The 18,739-nt window shown below is 42.1% G+C and overlaps 1 long non-coding RNA gene across 1 annotated transcript in view; it reads left to right on the top strand.

Moving 5' to 3' along the window:
* LOC310810451 overlaps window positions 1–18,739 on the top strand; it is a 72,136-nt gene that overhangs the window by 40,661 nt on the left and 12,736 nt on the right. The window contains exon 3 of the long non-coding RNA XR_014554436.1: window positions 3,542–3,592. This is a non-coding gene — a long non-coding RNA (uncharacterized lncRNA). The remainder of the gene's footprint in view (window positions 1–3,541; window positions 3,593–18,739) is intronic.

Here is an 18,739-nt window from a genome sequence, read left to right as displayed (position 1 = left end):
CACCTCCCATTTCACAGGGTTGCTTATACATCTCTTTTCAGCAGCAGGCCAGCGGGGGTAGGAGACTGGACTTGGACTGATCGTCTTGTCTGCCGGCTAGTCCCTTTCATGTCAGGGATAAATAAACAGAATCCTCAAGGTCCATCTGTGGTGTGAGGAGGGAGAGTTGGTAAACAGACCACAGCAACTAGGCCTGCTGAAAAAGATGAGGGAGAGAGAGAGAGGGTAGGGGGAGGGAAAGATAAAGGGGGTATGAGTGATCCATTGCGGTTGGTGGACTTCACAGTGCTAGTGTTTCACCAAGGGAGTGAATGTCGCTTTCTCAAAATACACCTCAGGATGAATGATCTGCATTTAGGATTTAGCGAGGCCCTAGTGAGTGGGTAGGCCTATGTGAAACTGTGGTGTGCTGCAGCCATCACCACCACAAGGCTAAGACAAACGCGCTAATTAACGAAGCGGGCTAAACCAAAACCAGGCACGGTAACGCTTAGCACTGTAATTTCACTGGAGCCTTGTGTGTGCATGTGAGCATAAATGTATGCAATGATATACTGAAGCTGCTGTGAGATACACAGGTCCCAACAGCCTGTGGTTATCTTGAGGGATTAGTCTTTAACATGTCCAGATTCCTCCCTCTGTTATGCTGACTAGTCCGATTTCTCCCTCAGTCGTTTAGTACAAGGTTTTACAGTCTGTGCTTTCAGGCTTACGGTCCCCAGAAACGTCAATACTTCTTCCAGACGCCCGTCCTTTCACCTGTGCAAATTGGTCTAGGTAAACATAACACATGAGATGCATTTGGTTTGCACTTCCATTTCTGGATGGGGTGTGCCACTTTAGGAATATTTTCTAATTCTTTCCAGATGGGGAAAGGTGGCTTTCACCAGGAAGTGGAAATATATCAAAATGCATTCACATAGTGTGATTTAAATTTGTATTTTTAGGTTCATGCAAGAAACTTGACTCTTTTGCACATTGAATCAAGGAGTGTTCTTATTCTTACTTTTAGGTTTCAAATCACAATAGAGAGGCTAGTTAACTGGTTAAACAATTTGCTTCATGTGAAGCAACTAAGTCTTTCAAAAGTGTCTGAGTAGGTCATTGAACGTAGTCACCCAGTTTCCAGATCTAAACGTGTGTGGGATGAACTAGCATTCCTGCTGCACTGGAGGCATGTCGTGGCTAATCCAGAGCTACACTCCCTGCCAGTTTCCATGACCTCAACTGCATGCAAACAAGGGCCTCATAAGATTCTAACTGCAGATCAGGGGCCTGTTCTATATGCAAGGGTTTTGCAGAAACATTTGGAAGGGGCATAGGTGAAACAGATGTAATATGACTACTTTGATAAACAACATTTTATATTCTGTAAAGGTCTTATGACGAATCCATTTAATTTTATTCCCATTTAATTTGACCCCATTCTTTTTGTGTTTCTATATGTTTTCATTGAAGGGAGACAGTCGCATCGCACTAATTCTAATAAATTCATTGTCAATCCACAGAGGGAGTAATACATTGAATTCCATACTGTGTGTAGTCATCATTACTATAATTATCTCATTAAACAAATTTACTAAGTGGAACACCTCCTTTCAAAACCGATCAGTGACAATGAGACAAATAATCTTCCTGCGTTCCTTCAGTGCCAACAGTCACAACGCACATTCCATACTGTGGCTCACCGTCTGTCAATCAGACCTAGACAAGCTCTGCGGAGGGTTAACATGGAGGTGCATTCCAGAATGGTGACATGCCTTCAACTCTCACATTACAGTTAGAAAGAGGCATGCTGGAAAATCACTTTAGTCATGTCCTAAAGAGAAAGAGAGAAAAACTAGGGGTGAAACTCTTCTTTTATACAAATGGACATTATAGCCTACAATTAAAAAGGATTTGGTGAGAATTAGAGGACATGGTTTAACTCCATAGAAATTAGAGCAGACAGTTGTCATCCTCTATGATTATGTCAAGGTTCCAAAGCATCTAGCTCCATTGCAGAGTATGCAAGGACATACGTTACAGTATGTAAATATGTCTCAGCAGCTTTCTTGACCTCTCGGCAATGCCTTATACTGTACTGTATTTGACAAGGGCACCTCACAAGAGCAATATCAAGGGAAAAAGTTAAACATTCAAATATGATTTTGTCTTTATAATTCCAAGTATGGAGACAACCTATGCCTAACCATTAGCTATAGTTGAATTAGGATGAAGGGAGACGTCAGCTCTGAGGAGATGAGGCTATGAGGTTAGGTGTGTTTACGTCAACCCATCAAGGTGGAAACATTATCTTCTTTTAATCTCCTTTTGTGGCATCTCATATCATATAAGATCTACATTACACAAAGATGCTAAAAATAAGCTTGACCTAGTATTTGATACTTTGCACTTTGTTTGAGCTCTTCTGGGTGTGATGGGTGTCATACCAGAGGAGTTTTTCTTCTTCAGGTTTGAAATATTGTTTGAAAACAATTTAGGATTCTGTACTTTTGTTTAATTGCCCTCTGGCTGCTCCAGTTCTGCTTTTTCTATGACATTATGGTTCACACCACTAATTTGAAATGGTTTAACTGCTGTTGACTGCTGCAGAGAAACACACCCTCCAATTTAAAGCCCATGAACCAATAACGCGGTCGCATCAAGCCACTGAAACCACTCAGAGTGGGAAAAGAGGCACATAACAGTAACCCACAATAAGGCCCTATGTGAACTTCTGAGAAAACAAATCTTTGTTTTATCATCACTGTTACTGTGAATGCCCTCATAAATTCTCTCTTAATGCCTTTGAAACACTGCAAAGCCTGGGATGAAACAAGATGCAAATACAGATGTGAACTACTTTGAGGTTGTTTTGCTCTCTTAAGACACAGTATAGTGTTTGTAATTTCCATTGGCAGTGGTCCACAAGAGCCCATGGGAATTTGAAGATCAGCATCTTCTCAAAACGCAGCTTTGTGAGCAAGGCGATCAGCAACCAAGTTCAGTGAGTGCTTTGGTTCTCTGTGAAGCGTGTTCATGATCGATGGCAGTGACCAGGGTTTGGATTATGCAACACATTAACACAGCCTCTTATTGTGACAACATGTTGTGTGAACTGTGACACCAGTTCTCATATTCACAATGGAACCTTCTGTATCCATGTCCTCAGCTGCAGCATCTACATTATAGCCGTAGGGTGAATTATTCATCCAATGTATACACACACACTATGTTTGTTGGAGATCATTCTGTCCTCTGCAGGATGCCAAAGTTTCTGTGATAGAAACAGTTATATCTCATGATTAGGTGCATAAAACTGAATGCTTGTGGCTGATTCCATTCCTCTGTGCTTCAATTGTGGTTTGTAAGGGGCCTGGGCTGCTCAGCTCAGCTCCTGACCCTGAGGCGTGACAGAGCTAGGCCTGATTCAGTGCATGTCTTCAGTGCATTCACAGTCACGTCTTGAATACAATTTAGCAGTCACGATGATATTCGGAATAAAAGAAACACAGTGCTTCCAGACATTTTCTAAATTTGTCACAATATTTTGTTTCAGATTTCGGAGGCTGTGATGCAGAGTTGGAGGCTCAAGATGAGATTTGCCTGGGTAAGTGCCCTTGTTCTTTCCCTGCTGATTACATGAATAAAGGCCCTAATGCCAAAACAGCTGCTTATTTCTACTCTCTGACTTCTCCAGTGAGGACAGTAATTACATAGCCCCAGCTTCGGCTCTGTGTGTCCAGATAGAGCCAAGCTTATCCATTACATAAGGTTTTAGGGCAATGATAGTGTCTATAATGACAGCAATTTTGCTGCTAACAAACCCAAAGCATAGTTGTGTGGATCCAGGGTACTTCACTGTAATTAACAAGAGCAATCAAAACACATTTGAGGAATCACACTACTCAGAATGAATATGGTTCTCTACAATAATATGCAGACGAAAAATTACTGTAACCATAAACTTGAGATGTCCAATTTAATTTCAAGAACCTTTAAAGGTCCAGTATGTAACATTCAAGCTTTCTGAAAGCTTGCTAATGGTTGTAATGGCTGTTTAATCGGTAGCGATAAGGGAATGAGATCCCTTGAAAGAAATATTTCATTTACGCTGTTTTGGTCCGGAAAAAGCTCTTTCTAAAAATAATGTGTTCTACATGACACTCGGTTTGCATATAAACATGTTGTTACTGCAAGGGGTGTTCTAGGGGAGTAGACTCGCCAATTTTTGCCTTTCTGTTTCTGGTGGCTGCCTCTTCCAATCATGTGTCCATGCAGAAACACAGCAGCTAATGTCTAACACTGCAAGTCCATTTCAGGGGGATAAAATTATTATTAGGGAGGATGTTGTTGTTTGAAAATATAAACTGAATTTCGTCATGGTGGCCAGAGATGGCAGGTTTCCAACAAACTTACACCCTGCTCCTTTAAGTCACAAATGATTAAGAGAATAAAGTAGTATATTTTAAAAAGGTTACAAACTGAGAAAATTATGATTATTTTTTTTAAATCAGGTCTTCCTGGGCAGTATTGCTTTTTACATACAATGAGGAAGTCATCTTAATGAAGAGAATGAAAATCTGTCATTTTAAAAACTCAGCATGTGACTAATTTTGCAGAAGAAAGAGGAAGTACTAAGAGAAATATTACCTTTGGCACTGTCGAATAATTTCATTTTCCTGTTCAATTCTATTATTTGAACAAAAACAGATCTATCCAATATTATTAATCTGACTTCAAAGGGCTTTAGTCATGTTAAAGCACTTCTCAATTGTGATAAGAAATATGCTTTTATAGCTAAATCCACTCCCTCATTCATCCAGCCAAACCCCATAAATATTGAGTTATACATTGGCAATTAAAATTAGAATTGGTCACATTCTTCAATGTCAGCCTTTCCTATCACGTACAGACATACCATGTGTGCTCAGGCCCAATTAACTCTGATATGGTGCCTGACTTACTGTAAGTTCTATTGTATGTCTTAGCTCAGGAATACTGAAAAACTGTTCAGGAATTTATAAGCCAATTGAGATGATTCAGAAAGCAGTCAATCACTAATGTTTATGTGACATATGAAAGTGACCATGCCCCTCTGTCTTGGTTGTGAATCCTCCACCTCCTCCTGTATAGCAATTTCCCTCCTGGGTTATGTATACATACACACAACACCACCACACCACAGCATACCTTCACACAGGAGTCAAACTATTCAAGCTTGTTCTACAGTGTAGATAAGCCCAGCCTTCACGTGGGGAGGGAGGGCTATGAATGTTACCCGGGTGTTTTTGTTTTGCAGTGAGCTCATTACCCAGGTGTTTACCTCAGTGAGAGGAAGTGCTTGTCAGCGGCGTCTGCCAGCAGTGCTGGCCTGAGGGAGAGGAGCGAGGCTTGGCGGCGGGGAGGGGGGTGGATGAGGGTTGAGTCTGTGGGGTGAGGTGAGGGGAAGAGGGGGAGGGGAGAGTAGCAGGCAGGCAGGCAGGCAGGCACGCAGGCCTTGTCTGTCAGGTCACTGGGTTCTTCAGCGCGTCGGGGGGAGAGACATGCTCGCTGTTGACAGGGATTTATGAGGAGATAGTGTCAGACTGCACGCACAACAGGGCCTGTCTGTGCCAAGTCAGGAAGGGATGAGTTCTTTAACAGTTTAGGTTCCTGTTTCTCTCTTTCACTCCTTCTAAACAAAGCGTGATCAGTGTTTGCTGATTGTTTCCTCATTGGGGGGGGGGGGGGTTGTTTGTTTAGGATGATGTAAATGTGAGCATGTGTTTATGTTTGCTATGAAAGATAGACCATTGTTGATCTTGCTTAGCTGCAGAACACAGGCTGCATTGACGACCAGCATTCAGTAACGTGAGCTTGATGGCATATTTAAAGCCCATTTGAATTTCCAGGTCATATTTTTCATGAGTTGAATAAGAGGCATTGTGTAACAGAAATTTAACTCCTGTGTGGTTAAGCAGTGTCATTTGCTTTGTAAATCAGTTCTGAGCCATTGATACCATGTTGGCAGATTTAGACATGCAAGACACACATGTCAATGTGTCAGGGGAGTCATACAGTACACACTACACAGTATCTTAGTTGGCTCAGTGATCTTGTCTAACTCTCTCCACAGCATGCAACTACATGTCTTCGCTGTAATGAACATACATTAATCAGATATTAATACAGTGTGCAGTGCCATGTGACCACTAGTGTGGTGTCCAGTCGGGCAAACGTTGTTTGTGTACTCTGTAGATTTGAAAGAGCATACATGCTGTGTGATTAAAATATAGGTGGGCAATTATTCATGGAGCACCAGTGCCACCCTGGGGATCAAGGTTCAGTTGATCAGATCAGATTATCTGAGAGGGACATTTTTAATGTCTGTAACACTGGTGAGTTTCTCATCAGCGCTTTGATAGTGTTGAGATGGCATTCAACATGTATGTGGCTCCAAACTAATTATTCAGCATGTCGTGTGTTTCCTTACAGTACACAGACTTGAGCTTGTAGTCCCAAAGCAATGTTAAATTTCTCATTAAAACATACATGGAGGAGGTTGATTTAATGTATTCCACATTAAGTGTCTGCAGGGTGATTATGAATAATGCTCAGCGCTGGCTGGTCATTTGGGATACACTTCAACATGGAGGACATGTGCTATCATGCTACTCTGAGAATTACTGTATGTCTGCAGCGTATTTGTACAGTAACTCCATTGGCAAGATAATTTAGGCACTCACACTACAGCAACGAATCAGACAAATTCTTAATGACCTGATTTATATATGTACTGTATGGAAATCTATGAAAGAATGGTGTTTAGCATAAAGAACGAGCATGGTTAAATTGTTATTTGAGAAGTGTGATCATTTGGGAGTGACTGGAGCGACCTGCTTCAGGGTCAGGTTTGTGTAGATAGCTCTATATCTTCTGCACACAGACTTGGCTTTGGTTAGCGAACACCAAAGTGGTCACAGTGAGGCCCAAGATCTGTAACGGAAAGCACTTCCTGTTGCACTACAGTGGCCCCTCGCATTGTAGCCAGCAGTTATCACCTCACAGGAAGTGTGCAGAGTCAGATCCATGCTACCGGACACGCCTCCCTGGCCTCTGAAATCAGCCTGCTAACCGTCCTCCTGCACCTGAGAATGGTGACATAGATAAATGGTAACATTGTGGAATAACAACTGCAACTCTTGAGTTCAGCACATTTCTTTCAATTGTATTTCATCTCCTATTACAGTTCTTAGTCATATTCGTATTGAATTACAGTGGTCAGTTGTATAATCAGTCACAAATCTTGACATTCTCTATATTTGAAGCAATGTTTCCTCCTGGGCCCCTTGGTTGAGTATGTGAGAATGGTTGGAGTGGAGGCAAAGGGAGCTAAGTATAGCTACGAGCAGACTTCTGGTCAGCACTATTGAGGTCTTGCACACATCTCCTATATCCTCCAAGATGATGAAAGGTGGTTGTTAACTTTATAGAATAAAGCCTGTCAGAAGGACTGGAGCAGAGAGGAGAGAATGGGAACACCTACAGTATAGGACTCAGAGAAATGTGTGCTCTCTCGTATTTAATTTACAGGAGGCGAATGATGAAACATTTACAGTTGGTGGTATCACCTCCAACCTTGCACAGAACAAGTCTTTTGATATACCCCAATTGAGTGGGAACTTGCGTTTTTGACATGGCAGTGTTGTGATGCAAACTTACTGTACAGTAGCCTTCATTCCCAAAGTGCTGTGACTCTGGCATGGGGGAAGGCTAACAATGTGACACTGCGACATGTGGGGTATAGTCTGTCTCCCAGCAGTGGGCTCATTTCCCCTCCACGAGGTGCCACTTACCTTTTGATGTGCCTGCCTCTTTCATTAGGACCAATCACAAAGGAAAGTAAATCCTCCACACCACATCAAAGCCCTCCATCATTAAGGGGAATAGGCCATCAACAGGTGGAGCGTGGAGAAGAGGCCCATGGCGAGGAGGTGCTTCAGCAGATCACTGGTATGCAGGTTCCTACAAGAAACAACAGAGTACACTCTGTACTGGGAGAGAATACTGTTTGTCTGCATCGCTAGCTTAAACCCAGCTAAGCTGGCTAGTCATGCCGTAACAATGAGCGGCTTGCCTGCTTGTACTTGTTTAGTGTCTAATTGCCTAATTGTTTGAATCTGTCCAAGGTCATTGCATGGGGGATGTTATGTCTTGCACGACGGAGCTTCTTTCTAAATGAGTTTGTTTACCTCTTGAGAGGTGCCCTTTAACAGGTAATTAGCCGTCATAATTACGTTTAGCCGCAATGTATCCAGTGAAGTTGCATTAGAGACCATTATCAGTCATTATCATGTTGGCCTTTATCCACAACAGGTGAGGTGCTGTGCATATAATGTTGCTGCTTGGTTTCTCAGAATGGATACATATTTGGCTTTAATAGGAACAACCAAACTATGTAATTTTTTAACTTAGTGACCTTTAGTTTAACCCTCCCCCAACGGATCAATATAAGACATGTACATAGATCTGAAGAACACTTCCATATTTAAATGATTTCAGGGTAGGATATGAGGTGGATTGAAAATAAACAGTAAAAACAACAAGACACCACTGTGTGGATGATGCAATTCAAGGAAAGCTCAGGAGCATCCATGCAGAATAAAGCAGTCATCCAGGCAGTGCAGTCAAGCATCTCTCCCTCCCTCTCAGAGGGATCAATGCCGCTGTTAGCTACAGATCCAAACTCAATATCCCACCAACACCAGCATAGCAACTTCTTCAGGATATAAAAAAGATAATTTGAGGTCTCCTCTGCATAAGTGTTGATGTAATGAAGTCAAGGGTAGAACACATTTTTCAGATTTGGTCTAATTCTAAAGAATCCACTGTGCTTTACAGAATTTACCCCAGGTCAATATGATATCCAATACAACTTTAGAGGTCATAGAGAGGTCCCTGTGTTAAGTGTTGTGTGTTTTCTGGGGTTTGTACAGTCCACGAGGTTGAACCTTTTTCTTGACATCCACTTTTTTTGTACATGTAATTCACTTATTGTCCTTGTTCTAATTTAGAAATACACAAATCTTCTTTCTCCTGAGCCATTCTTTGGTAGATTTGCTTGAATGCTTTGGGTCGTTGTCTTGTTGGAAGACCCATTTTCAGCCCAGCTTTAGCTCCTTGACTAATGGCTTGACGTTCTGTTCAAGAATCTCCTGGTAATCTCCCTAACCTCAGAATTCATGGTTCGCTTAATGATGTGGTCATCCAGGTCCAGAGGAGGAAAAGCAGCCCCAGATCTTGACATTCCCACCACCATGCTTGACTGTTGGGATAAGGTTCTTTTGGTGGTAGGCAGTGTTGGGTTTTCGCCAAACATAGTGGTTTTGATTGTAACCAAAAAGGTCAATTCTGGACTCATCTGTCCAGAGAATGGACTTCCAGAAACCTTCAGGCTTGTCCAGGTGGTCTCTAGCAAAGTCAAGACGGGCAGTTAGGTTATTTTTTGACAGCAGAGGCTTCTTCCTAGCAACCCTCCCGTGAATGCCATTTCGATTCAGTGTTCTTCTTATTGTTGAAGCATGCACAGTTACCTGAGATGCAGAAAGGAGGTCTGCAAATCTCTAGATGTTATGTTTGGGTTGGCTTTTACCTGATTTATTATTTTTCTTGTGGCTCTTGGGGATATTTTGGAAGGGCGTCCACTTCTAGGCCGAGTTGCTGTCATGTTAAATGCTCTCCATTTGTAAATGATTTGCATCACAGTGGACTGATGGAGCTCAAGTCTTGTTGAGATGATTTTATAGCCTTCCCCCGACTGATGTGCTTTCACTACCCTCTTCCTATGGGTAACACAAAATTGACCAGGTTTCTTATCTCTATTTATCAGAGATCCCGCCCACACTCTTTCCTAAATATCTCTTCTTCGATTGGTTCATTTGGTACCCAATTATTTACCCACCTGATTCTACTTACCTACTTGATTTAACCAATGCAACTTGGGGTTCACTTATTTTTGCACCTGCACTATTTTCTTTATAATTAGTTTTTCTACTACACGCATGATTTCCTCTAAACCAACATATGGAATTGGTAAATATAAACCTGTTATGTCAGATAAAAAAAGACTGGTTCTGATTAAATAAAGATTTCATGGTAAAAACTAAAAAAATCTATAATTGCACAAGGGGTTCACATACTTTCAAGCAGCAATGTAAATGCTATAGCATGATGGCAAGGTCAATAGTCAGCATTGATTGTGAGTGCAGGTTTCTCTTGAACCATAAAAAATAAATAAAACCACCATAATCTTTAACTAAATAAGTATTGTACATGTCTAGCTTTTCTGGAATCCTTCAAGAAGAAAAGTTCTGTTAAAGCCTATTATCAAGTTCATGCAATGGTTATCTTTTTATTCTTGTTGGTAATTACACTCACGTAACACTTTATTAGGAACACCTGTACACCTTCTCATTGTGGAGGTGGTGTAATGGTGTGGGGAATGTTTTCTTGGCACACTTTGGGTCTGTTAATACCAATCAATCATCGCTTGAATGCTACAGCCTATTTAGGTATTGTTGCTGACCATGTGCATCCCTTCATGGTCACAATTTACCCTTCTTCTAATGGTGCATGATAATGCACCATGTCACAAAGCAAAAGTCGTCTCAAACTGGTTTAATGAACATGACAATGGTCCGGTGATCCGGTGACTGGGAAGACCACTGAAGAACACTGAACTTCCCAGTCACTGGATCTGAATCCAATAAGAACACCTTTGGGATGTGGTAAAACGGGAGATTCACAGCTTGAAAGTGCACCTGAAAAATCTGAGTTGCGTGATGCAATCATGTCATCATGGACCAGAATCTCAAAGGAATGTTTCCAACATCTTGTGGAATCAATGCCACAAAGAATTGAGGCTTTGAGAGCAAAGGGAGGCCCTACCCAGTATTAGTATAGTGTTCCTAATAAAGTGTTCGGTGAGGGTACATATATAGCAGTTAAGGTATATGTGACTTTTGTTTGGTAAGGTAAGCATTTAAGCCACATAGATCACAGATAAGGAGACTATGTGCCCAAGAGAAACATTATGAGGAGGTGAGGAATCATGATTATTTAAATGACCTTACTGAAATACAGTACAATGCTTAGAAGTCATGTATTATTGGAGCAGCTTGTCTCTACTGTCAGCTGAGAGACTGAATAGTGAAGCATTGTGTCTAAAGATCTGTTGGAGAAGCCTGACACCTACAGTACTGCATAAAAAAAACACTCTTGATTTACAGTGTCTGGAGCAGCCTGGAAATAATCACAAAAATGAAATAACAATGACTGTAACTTTTCATATGCAGTTGTGACACTTGGCCTGATGCACTGCGTCTCACAATAAGAGGTTGTAACACAGCAGAGGCATGGTAGGGAGTCCTCTGTTGCTGCGCAGCACAATCACATTATTGCAGGGTGTGCCAGTGAGTGCTGTATTTTTCGTTGGATATTAGAGATGTTTTCACTATACAATAAAAGTATAATGCAGTTTTATACAGACACATTTGCAAGTGAATTGAGTTTCCATATTGCCAAGATGGAAATCAGACCATCATTGTGCTGGAAGACGGCCAATATTCTACAGTATGTGATTGTATTGAATGGTATCTGATGGAGAGAAAATAGAGAATATGTAAACAGTGTCATGCTGTTTGGCCATATGATAACAAAGAGAGAGCAGCAATTGAAACAGCAGGACCAAATTATTAGAAAATGACACCACCAGCACTCTAAATCATATGTAAATACAGTACAGGCACACTGAGGAATATGTTTCGGGTATTATGTGGTAAAAAAAAAAAAAAGGATTATGTGGAGATCACCTATAATATCAACGACAGCACATCAATTTTAGTCATAACTCTCTCTCTACTGTCAATTTCTCTTAATTTCCTCCATATTCAACCTCCACGATGTTCTCTTATATCCCCTATGCTTCAGTCTATTCTCTCTCTCTCTCCCTCCCTCTCCTATCTCGCAGACAGGCAGGCACATGCAGTCTGTCTGTGACACAGACACAGTAGCAGAAGCCTATAGGCTGGCTCTTTCTACAGCTGTGCTGACCCAGTAAACTTTCCAATGAACCTAAATTCTGCTCTCCTGATTTGCTCCCTGCGTGTCATGTGACCCCCTCCTCCACTCACACACCCCAACGGTCTCCTCCCTGTTGAAGATGCAGTTATCCAAAAAATCCCTCCTCAGCGAGCTTGGGGGGATATCTCTACTCCGAGCGATCTCACTTCCTCCATTGAAAGCCCTTTTTTGCTGCTCGTTCCAGCAGGAGGAGGATCCAGGGAAAAACAAGACAGGAAGGAACTCTGCACATTTACAAATAAACAGCAGCACAATCATTAGTATGACTTGTGGTAGAACATGAACTCACAGGAAATTCCAGCTCGCTGTAGTCCTTCGCTGCAGCTGAGCATCAGAATTAGACTGGCACCGTTTCATCTGCAGCCTTCCCTCCCCTCCCTTCAATAGAGACGGGCTGCAGCATTCAAAAGGGCTTCTTAGATTATCAGATTGGCATTACCTCGTTATGCCATACCAGGAAACTGGGTATCTGTGGCTTGGGCTGGCTGATTCCTCTGATATGGCCAACCTGACTTGTCATGGGAAGTTTGATTTTATTTACAGCCTCCATGGCACCCAGACAGCAGCGCTCTGATTTCCCACAGCATGTTTGATTTGTCCTCTCCTCCCTCCTTTTTCCCATGGTCTCATCTCACAGCTGCAGACCTGGGAAACTCTTTCCTCTCCAGGCATGGATTGTGTTTCCACGCCATATTGTTCAGCAGCACGAAGGAGAGAGCATTGGAGGACAAATGGTGGGATAAAAATAACCAAAGAGACACATTGTCTGTCTGACCGGCTCTCCATGCAGCCTCCTCACTTCCTCTGCCTCTCTCCCTCTCCCATCTAGCCCACTTACTTTCTCCCACTCTCTGACTCTCTCTGTACCACTCTATCTGTCTCACCACTCTGGCTTATAAGTCACAAGTGTCTCTGGTTGAAGGATGCAAATAAGAGCATCAAAGTGGAGCCATGAAGTGTGATTAGGGCTCAAGCTCATATCAAGAGAAGAGAGAGTATACAATATGAAATAGTTCTACTCTAATGTGGCAGGCAAAGTGGCGGGTACAACGTTCTGAATCGAGCAGGCTATGAGGTACTGTGCAGTGTGCAACAGCTCTCAACATGTTTGGCTCATTTTCAAACTTATATAACACTTAATAGGGGCGGTTTGGAGAATTGGTGTGTTGAGCTGTTCTCAGTTCTGATCCAATCTCTTTATTTCCTGTGTTTTCAGAGGGTAACTTAAATCAAACCAAACTGATATAATCTGACCAATGAGGCTTGCACTTCCAGCTGGTGGCCAGCAGGCCTCTGATAACATTCATCACTACAGAGGTCAGTCTGATGTTTACAGGTTAACTCTAGAGCATACACTGCTACATGTGGTAATGGCCCACTTTACAAACACAACTAAGTTGCCAAAACATACTATGTCTGTAACTGGGTCTTTAAAGCAGTCAGTAGTGTATCAGGTGTTGTAGATAAAATATAATTAATGTTGTCACGATATAGAATAACAATATTGTTCTCTATGTTTCAGAGTTTCATTGAATAACATACCAGAAACATTTTACAAATATGTTAGAGAATGGTATGTCAGTCCTCACCATACTTACCAGAAAAGCCTGCCCAAAATGAAATCCTTGTACAATTATCATCGTCCATATATAGTCTACTGCATACATGTACAGTAGTATCTGTTCTCATGAGAAAATGCAGTATAGTGTAGGAGGATCTGAACAAACAGTGTGTGTGACTAAGGAAATGAAATAAGGTGTTAACAGATTAAAGGATTCAACGCTGCGGATGAATCCCAGGATGTAGCCACAATGTGAGATGTCTGCAGGATAACATGAACCTCAAATGACCGCACAGTCACTGTAATTACCTTTTTTTTCAGCCCGGCTTGTGGAAAAAGATCTCTCTGATTTTTTTTTAATTAATAGCAATAGAATAAAGGCAGGAAATCTATATTTAAGGGCCTCGAAAGGACGTCATATGGCAAAGTTTAGCTGCATGACACAACAACCTCTGCCGAGGAGGAGATCAAAGTGAGGCTGTCATGGGTTGGAGGCAGGAGAAGCGGAGCCCCCTTTCCCACAGTCAACATCCTGCCTCGCACATGAAAGCCAGGCACATGGCCCAAGCCCCATTCGTAGGCGTGTGGGACAGCTGGTCCCTGGGAATAGGGGTTTGATCTGGAGTGCACACAGAGAGTAGTACTATCTGCTAGCCAGGGGTGTGGGAACGTCTCCCAAAACTCACAGAGAGGTAAGGCATCACCTTGCCAGGACTGATATAATAAAACCTTCATAGCAGTCAGTTCTCATGTATCACACTATCTGGGGAGAGATGGAGAGTGAAGATGTGCTTCAGCATACAGAGCGTATGTCAGCCATAGTCATCTTATTTGGATAGAGCCTCCATGCCCTCTGGTGTTTTGGATGGGTCGTTCTTCTCCAGCATGCCAGCTCGAGTCATAACTCTAGCCTGAATGCGCCCAAAGCCCTGGGGGATGGTAATGGGAGAGTGTGGACACCAAGCAGGGCCAGCTGTGCCCTCTCCATGCCCGCTGCCCACTCTGAGTTGGACAAGCGTCCTCTGGTGTACCCACAGTTCTGTCAGCTGATATAATTACTCCACCACAGGCCTCCTGTGACAGCACTGGTCTACAGTGCTTATTAGATACAGCCAGTACAGATTTCCCATCAGGTACTGTTCTTCTACTACCTGCTGCCTCTCTTCTTCACAAGCAAGTAGTCCCCATAAAATGAAAAACATGAAAAGGTGCAGTATTCTTCTATCCTGGTCCTAGGGACCCAAAGTGTGTACAGGCTTCTGTTCCAGCCAAGTACAGTACAGGACTAACATACCTGAATACAATCATATTAGCTCATATTAATTAATTCCGTCGAGCTACTGTAGTGTGGGCAAATGAATCACAGGATAAGTATCACCTATGGTACCATGCGTCAATTGGTCCTAATGACTTGAGAAAGTATGAATAATGCATTGTACAGTGGGCTTAGTTCAGCCTAAAATGTGTCATATGTATTCAAAGTCCCTTCTTTTATTTAGTTTCCTTTGTATCAGTAATTGGATCAGCAGGTGTCTGGTGTACAATTTTTATTCTTGCTGACATGATGACTCAGCAATGTGTTCTCATTGAAATATATCAATCTCACATCTACAATTGAGCTTGATCTCTACATCACCTCCACTTTACCTGTTCTCAATGAATAAAAGAGGTGACTCATTTGCAAAGGCAAACTCGTAGGCACACTCATATTTCCTCACAAGGAACAAAAATACCCTGTGAATTCTCAAAGCTACAAAACTATGATGATTAATAAGGTGTTGTGTTGCTGTTGTGATAAACATTGGAGAGAGAGAGAGAGAGAGAGAGAGAGAGAGAGAAAGAGAGAGTGGGAGGGGGAGGGGGAGGGGGAGGGGGGATGCCTGAGACACTGCTCACACTGTGAACTCCACTGGTGTTTTCAGAGACTTACGGGTTTGGGGAAAAATAATGAGCTCATCACTCTAGCCCCAAGGTACTGCTGGCAATTACCATGATCCATGCTCCAGCTCTGTGGGATATTTTATGCTCTCTCAGGTTCACTGGGACACCGAGTAAAGACTTTCAGCTGGAGCTGCAATTGTTCTCTTTTGAACAGAGGTAACATTTCAAAGGAGTGTCTCTATTTGCTGAGATATGCCTATTCTTCTAGCCATAGGTATGGTGATGAAGATGGTGATGAAAGCTTTCAGGTTGAGCGGACGTGTCATATTTAGTAAGTATAGTAGGTTAGCGTTTGGAAAAAGAGACATGAACTTAAAGTTGAATAATTGTTAGTATTTCTATGCTAAATACAAGGCTTTACATCAAGATAAGTATTTTTAGCAGGACTTTTGTTCCCCACAAATTACATTCACTATTGAGAACATGGTTTGAGCCATTGAGAGGTTCTGGAGACCGCTGCTTGTATTATACAAATTTGTCTGTCTTTAGTGTAAGTGCCAATGATATTGATTTCCATGAAGGAGACCAGTGCTTTTTGTAAACTAATCAGGGAATGCCACTTGATTCCAAAGATTTTACACACCAGTTCAGTTTAAAAGACATCAATTAATCCACACCAATCAATCTTCAGTTAATGAACCAATGTGTAACAGTTATTAGATCTTGTTCTCTGAGCACTTTCTCTTAGTCCGCAATCAGCCAATTCTGCCATGGTCCGATGCCTTAATCGTCCACTTTATTTGTCACTGGGCTCAAAAAGACAGGATTGGTCTGGAGAAGATCATAAAAAATCCATGCGCTACATTTTATCTCCAAGTTGGCAGGTACGGTATACTGATAGAATGCCATGTGATCTCACAGCTCTTGGTTATTAGATTCAATATAATTTCGAAAGCAATAAAGAAAAGGGTGTTTTTCATTACTCCCAGAACTTATTAACAAGCTTACTTTATCCTTAAAGGCTCACACTTAATTACATTTGCCGGGGAAAATGCGATCAAGGAATGGCTTGGCTGGAATGACTAATGAGAGGTTTTGATTAAGATGAAAGTTCTGTTTTGGGTTCCATCTTTTATTTATACTTAATTTTACAATATTAGCCACAAATGGCAATGGGAGAACATTTTTACCAACCCTTATTCTAATTCGCAGCTTAAGCTTCACCCAGCTTATGTTTAGCAAGCAAATGTCAGCGTGGAATATGATATTAACCTTTTGACATTGAGATGCTCATTATACGTACTTATCAACACCAGCGTTCCCCTGGTGTTTCACCTTTGTTTTCAAACCCATCCCATTACTTCTTATCAATGGTGCAATGCAATGGCTTATAGCTTGTTAACATGAGGAATTTCCCCCACCTGGTATATACTGTAGGCTACACTCCTCAGAGTATCCATGTTTAGAATGGCTCTCTTGTCAAGGAAGTGACAATTGATGACCCGTACTGCACCTCCCCACGGAGCTCCGTGGTCTTAGAGACAAGACAGAGATGCCTGATTGATGATGAGACATAATGACCAAGTCCCACCAAATCCCATAGAGAGCCACTAACGGTCGACTGAAGTGTAACCACAGTCTCCCCCATGTCTCCCCCAGCAGTCAGGGCCTGCTGTTAAAATCAGGGGTTTAAGCATGAGTCTTATGACTCACCCAATCTGTCCATTACAGGGCTGTTGTGCTGGGCGGTCCCAACACTGCCTGCCATTCATTTCCCCTGCAGGGTCCTCCACATCCAGTGTAAGCATTCCTGCTCACTCGCCTTGCCCAATTACCAGAGCGTACTGTAATGTTCACATATGTTCCCCTGCAAAAAGTGTTTTAGATTAAGTCCTGGCAATGGAGACCCTGAGAACATCATGGGTGGAACATACAGTCATGCGCCAGGACCCTTCATGTCTGGTGTACATTATGTTTTTGTTAATTGTGATGATGTAAACTTTGGGTTTATGAAACCCTCACATAGTGCAGCAGTGAAAACAAATAATTAAGCCATAGTTGTACCCACAATGTAATTCCTGTGGCATTGAAAATGTTCAATAGTGCTCGAAAGCAAGGTAAATTAAACATGAGTCCTTCATTTATAGAACAACTGAACATATCTTGAGAGAACAAGTATAGAGAAGTTGGATCAAATTTATACCTGACTTTTTCTTCTCATGAATACTGATGTGAATTACTGTGTATTTGCTGCGGCACGTTCACTGCAATTTATGATTCAAGCTGTAACTACCTCATTTGATCTCCTTGTTATGATAATTACCCCTCACAACATCAGTTTGATTTAACAGTAACAAAAAAAAAAAACATGTTGTATAGTGTATGGCTATTATTGGAATGAGGGATGTGTTTTTTTGTGTTAGAATAAACCCTCCAATCTACATTTTTATGCCATTAGTCAAGCTTTAGAGCTTTGTAAATCAAATTGCGTTCTGAGTGCCACTGTGAATTCTGAAAGTAAGGCGTATCATCAGTGACCTATCAATTGTCATAAGCACAATGTGAGTGACTGACAATGTTAAAACATTTCAAAAAGTTTGTGCAACTGTATTTTTTAGTTATTGAACACCCAATTTAAAAACAGAGAACAAAGACAACATTGCTTGGTGCTGGGAAACTGGAAGGGCCACCTGACTGTGGTTAACAAGGGACATGGGGAGATTGCCTCATGGGCTGTACCCCGCAGCAGGTGGCCAAAGTCCTCAGAGGTAGCACTTAGGAGCTCCATCAGAGAAGCCCAGCATCAGCAAACCAAACATACTCTCTGAGAGGGTCATCTCTCTAGTCCTGCCATGCAGCCCCAGAGGCCCTCTAAACAATGGCCAACTCAAGCCAGGATGCTAGCCAGCGCAGAATTCTAGAAGCTCTATTAACATTTTAGTTGCCAGAGGCTGTTGGGCCATGATGAACTTTGACCCCATCCTTGTTTTCAAAATTGACCTCTGCCCCTGTGCTGGGGCTCATCCACCATTATGTTTGGAGGCAAGTCAAGGAGAGCAGGTGAATCCATCTTGGCTATTGGCCCTTGTCTTTGTAGCTTTGTATAGCGGAATCTCAAGAGCATTAGGCTGCAGACAAACAAACTCAGGCTAGATGCTGCAGCTGAATTAAGTATTGAGTGAGGGACTGACC

The sequence above is a fragment of the Argentina silus genome, assembly GCF_951799395.1.
Source record: "Argentina silus genome assembly, chromosome: 10".
Taxonomy (NCBI): domain Eukaryota; kingdom Metazoa; phylum Chordata; class Actinopteri; order Argentiniformes; family Argentinidae; genus Argentina; species Argentina silus.
Note: the sequence above shows the minus strand (reverse complement) of the source record. Positions and strands in the feature narration are given on the sequence as shown.